The sequence below is a fragment of the Mesoplodon densirostris genome, chromosome 12 (genome assembly GCF_025265405.1).
Source record: "Mesoplodon densirostris isolate mMesDen1 chromosome 12, mMesDen1 primary haplotype, whole genome shotgun sequence".
Classification (NCBI taxonomy): domain Eukaryota; kingdom Metazoa; phylum Chordata; class Mammalia; order Artiodactyla; family Ziphiidae; genus Mesoplodon; species Mesoplodon densirostris.
The window spans coordinates 97,804,562-97,812,786 of record NC_082672.1 but is presented as its reverse complement, the minus strand read 5'-3'; the positions used below and the strand labels follow the sequence as shown (position 1 = coordinate 97,812,786).

The window sequence follows — 8,225 nt, the reverse complement described above, 5'->3', positions numbered from 1 at the left end:
CCTAGGAAAAGAAGATTTAATTCATAGTGAACAAGAGGTTAGCTTCTGTTTTCAGCTATGTGCTATTTCAAGAATTAAACATCATGAATAATACAGGATATAAGAGGAATAGTCTAAAGATGGAAAAGCACATTTTGATTAGGAAAGAGAATTTAAGTCTTTTTTTTTTAAGGAAAACTGCCTTATTACTATGAGATAAGAAAATTGTTTCCTTCTTTTCTTCCTTGCTTTCTTCTTCTTTTTTTAACCTTTTTAATTTTGGATATTTGACCTCTAAGCTGAGATGACTGAAAATGCCTCCTCTGGGCATCAACCTTTTTGAAAGACTATTTCCCCCTCCCTGAGGGCTATTTGTCTCTTGGAGGCTTTGTCTACATTACTCCTCAAGAGGCAAGCATTTGTCCTTGCACTAAGTGCTGACATCTCCTGATAAGAGGGAAGCTGCAAAGTAGAAGAATTGAAGGTCAGTATGTTGATATTGGTCTCAAGCGCATTGATGTACATTTGTGTATTGGGGAAGGGGAGTGAAGCTTGAGAGTGGGCCAGTGGGGAGGGGTAAATATTTTGTGATGCTGTCTACCTATGGGCTTATAAGGTTTACAGCTGCATTAGGAGGACAAGCATTACCATTAGCATGAAAAGTAGGGCAGACCTCAGTTGCAAAAGCTTCTAGCCATACACATAGGGCAATACGTAAATGATACACCTTATTGCATTCACCCATTCACCCTCCCCTGTTCATGCTAATTGGAAATTTCCATCCATTTCAGAGAAGTAACACAACTATCAATCATTTTCCCTGGCACAAATCTTCCAGGAGGAAGAAAATGGAATACACCTAGCAACAGAGCTCACGCACTAGTAGTCCATGTGTCTTAGATTTAATATCTGATGACTAGCGGCATTGAAGCCAAGAGGTGGTTCACAAAGTTGCTGCACATTAGAATCATCTGGGGAACTCTGAGACCTCCCCGTGCCCAGGCTCCTGCCTAGACCTACTGAATCAAAATCTCTGGGGCTGGGACCCAGACACCAATGTTTTTCTTCAAAGCTCTTTAGGTAATTCAAACGAGCAGCAAAGCTTGAGAACCAGCCCAATAATGGGAACAAACTTATTTCACACAGATAAAGTGGGGCAATTCATATGTTAAAAGAACATGAATATATGTATATATTTCTTTTTTTCGCTTTATTCTGTTTGTATTTCAAATAGGCTTTTTTTTTTCCTTCTGCAAAAAGCGTTATTGTTTCCATTTGGTCCAAGGCTTGGGAGAGGGCTCCAGGGCGGTTACAAAGCTGCCTAGTGGCTGCAGAGCGGGGCTTCAGGCAGAAGCTCTGACGCCAGAGGGTCTCCTCAGATGCGGCTGGACTTCAGAGACTCCTGTTTGGCTCGAGGGTGAGCCTTTCAAAGAGATACTCGCCCAGCACAGCCTGCGGACCAGCCAGCCTGCGGAGGTTGGTCAGGTGGTCACCCATCTTCTGGATGAGTTTCACCTGCTCCTACAGGAAACGGCTCTCCAGGAAGTCACAGAGCTGGGAGTCTGCAAGGGCAGGACCCAGGGCGCACAGATCCGATAGTGCCTGGTTCAGATTCTTCTCCCTAAGAATGGCGGCTTCCACAGCATCCTGGGTTTTACCCCACTCATCCTGAGAAGGCTTCTGCGCATCCTGGAAGAGGGCGTGGCCGCAGCACTGGTTTTGCATTTTCCAGAGGCGCTGGGCGCCCTCACACTTCTCCTCAGCCAGTTGGCAAAAAATGTGGCCCATACTGTCCAGAGTCCCATTGTTGCTGTCGAAATAGATGCTCAGAGAGAGGTAAGTGTCCACAGATGCAAGATGAACAGGCGGTGGACGGGGGCCTCCACCTCGGTGGAATAATTCTGACGAACCTGGGAACTCGTGGTTGATCAGTGATAAGGAGCTAAGCTCAAAAACTGGTGTTGGCCTGTCCTGGAGGCTGAGGATAGCTGAGTGTCTGATTCCAAAGGTTGCGAAAGGAAGAAAGGTTGGAGGGTGGTCGGGGGCTGGAGCAAGGAGCGTCCCTGGGACTGTTCATTCCAAACACTGTTGAAGCAAAAGACAGATCTGCAGGACTGCCGAGCACACTGCCTCAAATAGGCTTTGATACAAGTGAACAAGAAGTCCAAGCAAGGACAAAACTTACCCTTCCTCCCACCAAAATAGCTGGTGATACTAGAATCTAGATCTGGGAAGGGATTCTTCCATTGCTTTCTTAACATTCCAAGCCACTAGAGCAGTGGTTCTCAAAGTATGGTCACCTTGTAACCAAGCAGTACCCTATGGGGCCTTCCTAGGGCAGACCCATCCACCATATCCTCTATTGTAGTTTCTCTCTGAAGTACTCAGATAATAGTATCTCAGGCATATTTCTTGAGTTTTCAGATGCTAAAAACCACCACCCAATGGAAGAAATGAACTCCTTGATGATCATGAGCACGTAGCCCCCAGACCTTCTGGCACCTAAGGATGGATAATGTTACCTGCCTTGTGGCCTCAACATCAGCCAATCAGAGGATTGTGCACGAGCTGATCACATGCCCTGGGATGTCCCTCCCTCACCTGGCCTTTAAAAATGCTTTGCTGAAATCCTTTGGAGATTTCAGGGGTTTTGGAACACGGACCAACCCTCTCCTTGCTCGATCCTGCAATAAACCTTTCTCTTCTCCAGACTCCAACCTTTAGGTTTGTTTGGCCTCACTGTGCTTCAGACACACGAACCTGCATTCGGTAACAACCTGACCAGCTTTACCAGCGTCCCCTGATAATGTGTCAGATATTCAAGTTTTAGGGCCCTATCCCAGCCCTATGGAATCAGCAACTCTAGTGGGGCTCAGTGATCTCTGTTATAACTGGCCCTCCAGATGATTTTTATTCACCTTAAAGTTTGAAAATATCTGCATTGTCAGCTGCCAAAGCATCCACCAGAAGGTGAAGGGGAGTGACGCTTGGAAAAGATAGGGAGTAGCCAAGGCAAGTACAGCAGCATTTGCCGTGGTAGTAATGGAGAATGCCTTTTCTCCACTGGTTGGCACAGACTAGTATCTGGGAGCAGTGGCAGGGTTATTTAGGATACTTTACAATTCAATGTAGAGTGACCACTTTCCTGGTTTGCCAGGGACTTCCCCTGTGTGAACACTTAAAATCTCATCCTGGCAAACCCCTTAGCCCTGGATTTGAAAAACTTAGGGAATAACATGAAATTTAGGGGAAACATGATCTAGGATTTGGGCAAGTCACAAGTGCTAATTAAAGCGAAGCAAGTATGGACAACATCTAGCCTTCTTTACCCCTTTGTGGGAAGGTAAATCTGATTGGGTGAAAGGACTTATTGTTAAGAAATCTTTGTAGAAACATCCCCTTCTGCTTAGTCCGCTGGTTCTCAGTTCTGGCTAGACACTGGCATCGTCTGAGGAGATTTAAAGTTATTTTATTGGTCTAGGATGACCAACAGTCAGTGTGAGGGTTTTTAAAAAGTGCTTCAGATGATTCTAATATGCAGCCAAATTTAGGTGCCACTGCTTAAGCTTTTGAACCACTGCTACTTTTTTCACCTCATCTTCCTATGAGAATATCCAACTGTAGTTGAGGTTTGTTGTTTTTTCTTTTTCTTTTTTTTAACTCTCTTATTATAAGATTTACTGTCTTAAATAAGATTGAATGTACAGAAAATCCTGCTAGTCCATCTGGTATAGCTAGATACTTAGAATAATATCGTTAAGATATATATCATTTAAGTACTGTAACTGGCCTTTTTAAAATTAACATATGCATTGAATTAGTACAATCTCTTTTGAAGTTGTCATGTTGGGGAGCTATACCTGTAATCTGCTGCCATTGCTAAATATCTGGACAACTCTTATTAGGAATTGTTTTTAAACATCTTTAGGGATTAAAACCAAGAGTGCTGTATTATTTGTACTGGGACCACAAAAACCTCACAAAGTTTCCCCACTGTACCTTCTACCCCCATCTCTAACCCTTGGCAACTTCTAATCTGTTCTCCATCTCCACAGTTTTGTTATTTTAAGAATAATATGTAAACATAATCATGAATTACTTAATCTTTGGAGATTGGATTTAAAATTTTTTTCTTCAGCATCATTCCCTTGAAGTTCATTTTAATTTTTGCATATATTAATAATTTGTTCCTTATCGTTGCTCGGTAGTATTCTATCATAAGATTTTATCACAATTTGTTTCAACATTCATCCATTGAAAGACATTTGGGTAGTTGCCAGTTATTGGCTATTATAAATAAAACTGCTCTGAACATTTATGTGTAAGTTTCTGTGGGAACTTAATTAAGTTTTTGTTTCTTTTGGATAAATGCTCAAGAGTACAATTACTGCATTGTAGGGTGAATCTACTTTTAGGATTAAAAGAGACTGTCAAGCTGTTTCTCAGAGTGGCTAAACCATTTTATTTTTCCACCAGTGACGTGATATAACTTTTCTACGTGCTCGCCAGCATTTGATGTTGTCACTATAATTTTAGTTATTCTCTGATATCTCATTATGGTCTTAATTTGCATTTCCCTAATGCTAATGATGTTGAGCATCTTTTCATGTGCTTCTTTGCCATGTGTATATTCTCTTCCATGAAATGTCTGTTCCTGTCTTCTGCCTATTTTCTAGTTGGATTTATTTAGGTTGTTTGGAGAGTTCTTTGTATATTATAGATACAAGTCATCTGTCTCATATGGGATTTTCAAATATGTTTTCCCACTGTGTAATTTGAGTTTTCATCCACTTAAAAGGATCTTCTATGAAGCATTTTTAACTCATTTTGATGAGATCCAATGTATCAGTTTTTGCTTTTATTGATCATACTTTCAGTGTCAAGTCTAAGAATTATTCACCATGTTCTAGATGCCAAAGATTTTCTCCTATTTTTTTTTCTAAAAATGTCCTGCTTTTACATTTAAGACTATGATCCACTTTGATTTAATTTTTGTGTAAGGTGTGGAGGTTTAGGTTAAGGTTCATTTTTTGTTTGTTTTTGTCGAGGGATGTCCAACTGTTTCAGTACCATTTTTTGAAATGTCTATTCTTCCTTGATAGCTTTTGCACTGCTGTCAAAAACAGGTTAAATGTATTTATGTCAGTCTATTTCTGGGTTCTCTATTCCATTCCATTGATCTATGTATCTACCCTCCAAAATTACTGCAAAGTCTTGAAATTGGGTGGATTAATTCCTCCCAGTTTAATCTTCCTTTACAAATTGTTTTAGCTATTCTTCAGCCTCTTCTTACCATATAAATCTTAGAAAAAGCTTGTCTATATCCGCAAAAACCTTGAGGGCATTTTAAGAGTAATTGTGTTAAGCCTCTTAACTTGGGGAGAATTGACATCTTTATTATGTTGTGTTTTCTAATCCATGAACAAGGTATGTCTCCCTATTTGTTTGGGACTTTAAATGTTTTCTTCATCAGCATTTTGTAATTTTCAGTATAGAGGTCCTATAAATGTCTTATTGGGCTTGTATTTAAGTATTTATTTAGGTCAGTTGTAAATGGCATCACATATTTTAATTTAAGCTTCTACACATTTGTTATTAATATATAATGTGATAAAATTGTGTTGATCTTGTACTCTAAAACATTTACAAACTAATATTATTTCTCAAGCTTTTTGTGGATTCCTTGGTATTTTCTCCATTTAGATTATCATCTCCTCTTCAGACACAGACAGTTTTACTTTTCCTTAGGCAATATAATAGGATATATTACTCTTCAACATTCAGTAGGATATATTCCTTCCTATTCAACATAGTAGGAATAGTCCTTTTATCTTTTAAATGACCTTTTTAAAAATTTAACTTTTAAATGTATGTATTTATTTATTTTTGCTTTATTTTCTTACTAGAACCTCCAGTAATATATTTAATAAAAGTGGTGAGAGCAGATATCCGTGCCTTGTTTCTGATCTTACAGAGAATACATTCAGTCTTTCACAGTTAAATATAATGTCGGTATAGATTGTTTGTAGGTCATCTTTATGAGTTTCAGTATGTTCCTTTTCTATTCCTAGTTTGCTTGGAGTTCTTTTTTCTTCTTTTGTTAAAATCATGAATGAGATTGGATTTTGTCAAGTGCTTTCTCTGCATTATTGGATAGGATCACATGACTTTTCCCTTTAATCTATTGCATATGGTGGATAATATTGTTTGATTTTCAAATATTTAACCAACTTTGCATAACTAGAATAAATGCCACTTGGTCATGGTATATTATTCTTTTTATATATTTCTGGATTTAATTTGCTAATATTTGGCAGAGGATTTTTACAGCCAATTTCATAAAAAATATTGGTCTGTAGTTTTCTTCTTTCTATACTATCCCTGTCCGGTTTTGGTATCAAGGTAATACTGGCTTCATAAATTTAATTAGGAACTGCTCCTTCTACTTCTCTTTCTTATCAAATCATGTAAAATTGGTGTTCATTCTTTATGTCTTGGGTAAAAGTGAAACATCTAAACCTGACTATTCCTTTTGGGAGTTTTTAAATGAAAAACCAGTGTTTCTAATGGTTACAGGAAAATTGAGATTATCTATTTCATCTTGGCTGAGTTTTGGTAGTTTTGAGTGTAGAAGCATTGGCCCATTTCACCTACATTTTTGAATTTATAGTGTAGACTTGTTCATAACAACTTGTCCCTTATTAACCTGCAGGATATGTCATGGTATCCCTGGTTGCATTTCTGATACCTGTGATTTGTGCCATCCATCTTTTTATCTTTATCAGTCTTGCTAGATCTTTATTGATTAGATTGTTTATTTCCAAGAACCAGCCTTTTGTTTCATTGATTTTCCCCCCTATTTTCCTGTTTTCAGTTTCATGGATTTCTATTTCATCTTTATTATTTCCTTCTTTCTGCTTGTTTAGTGTTTTTTTCCTCTTCCTTTTTTACTGTTGTAATATAGAAAATTAGATTATTGCTTTGAAACACTTTCTTTCCCAAATTAGTGCTATAAACTTCCCTTTCAGCATTGCTTTCACTTCATTCTGCAAACTTTGATCTGTTATATCTCCATTTTCTTTTATTATATGCATTAAACAATATTTCCTTGATGCTGTTTTTTTTACCCATGAGTTATTTGGAATTGTGATGTTTAGTTTTCATGTGATTGAAGACTTTCCTGTTGTCTTTCTGTTATTGATTTCTAGTCTGATTCCATTTTGGCTAGAGAACATACTCTATGATTTTAATTCTTTTAAATCTGCTAATTTTTTTATGAATATATAAATGAAAGAAATAAGAAAACCTCTGAGTCTTAGCATCCAACACTTAGGCACATTACAATTTAAATCTGCTAAGGTTCTTTTTATTGTCCAGTATATAGTATATGAGTGAATATTCCATGGACACTTGAATATGTATTCTGCTGTTACTGAGTGTGTTCTTTATTTTATTTATTTTTTTTTTGTGGTATGCGGGCCTCTCACTGTTGTGGCCTCTCCCATTGAGGAGCACAGGCTCTGGACGTCCAGTCTCAGCGGCCATGGCTCACGGGCCCAGCCGCTCCGCGGCATGTGGGATCTTCCCGGACCGGGGCACGAACCCGTGTCCCCTGCATCGGCAGGCGGACTCTCAACCACTGTGCCACCAGGGAAGCCCCCATGTTCTTTAAATGTCAGTTATATCATATTGATTGATGATGTTTTCATTTCTTCCATATTCTTGCTGATTTTTCTCTCTGGTAGTTCTATAAATTGCTGTGCTGAAGTCTCAAATAATAATTGTAGATTTAAAATTTTCTCCTTTTACTACTTTTTTCAGTGTTTGCTTCATGTATTTTGAAGTTCTGTTGTTTGGTGCACACACATTTAGTATCATTAGGTCATCTAGGTGGATTATTCCTGTTATCTTTATGTAATGACCCTGTTCGCCCCTAATAATTTCCTTTGCTCTGAAGTCTACTTTATCTGATATTAATATAGCCATTCCTACTTTTTCTGATTAACATTCACATGATATATCATTATCTTCCTTTTACTTTGAACTACCTATATCATGATGTTTAAAGTAAACTTCTTATAGACAGTATATAGTTGGATCATGCTTGTGAATTTTTAATCTACTCTTCCAATCTCTGTCTTTGACTTGGTTATTTAGGTCATTTACAGTTAATGTAATTATTGCTATGTTAAAGATTAGGTCTACCATTTTATTTTTTGTTTTGTCTTTTACCTTAGTTTCTCAAT

General features: G+C 38.0%; 1 pseudogene; it reads right to left on the bottom strand.

Moving 5' to 3' along the window:
* Positions 1 to 1,371: 1,371 nt before the first annotated feature.
* On the bottom strand, positions 1,372 to 3,856 carry LOC132499895 (ferritin light chain-like; annotated as a pseudogene).
* Between the last annotated feature and the right edge of the window lie 4,369 nt (positions 3,857 to 8,225).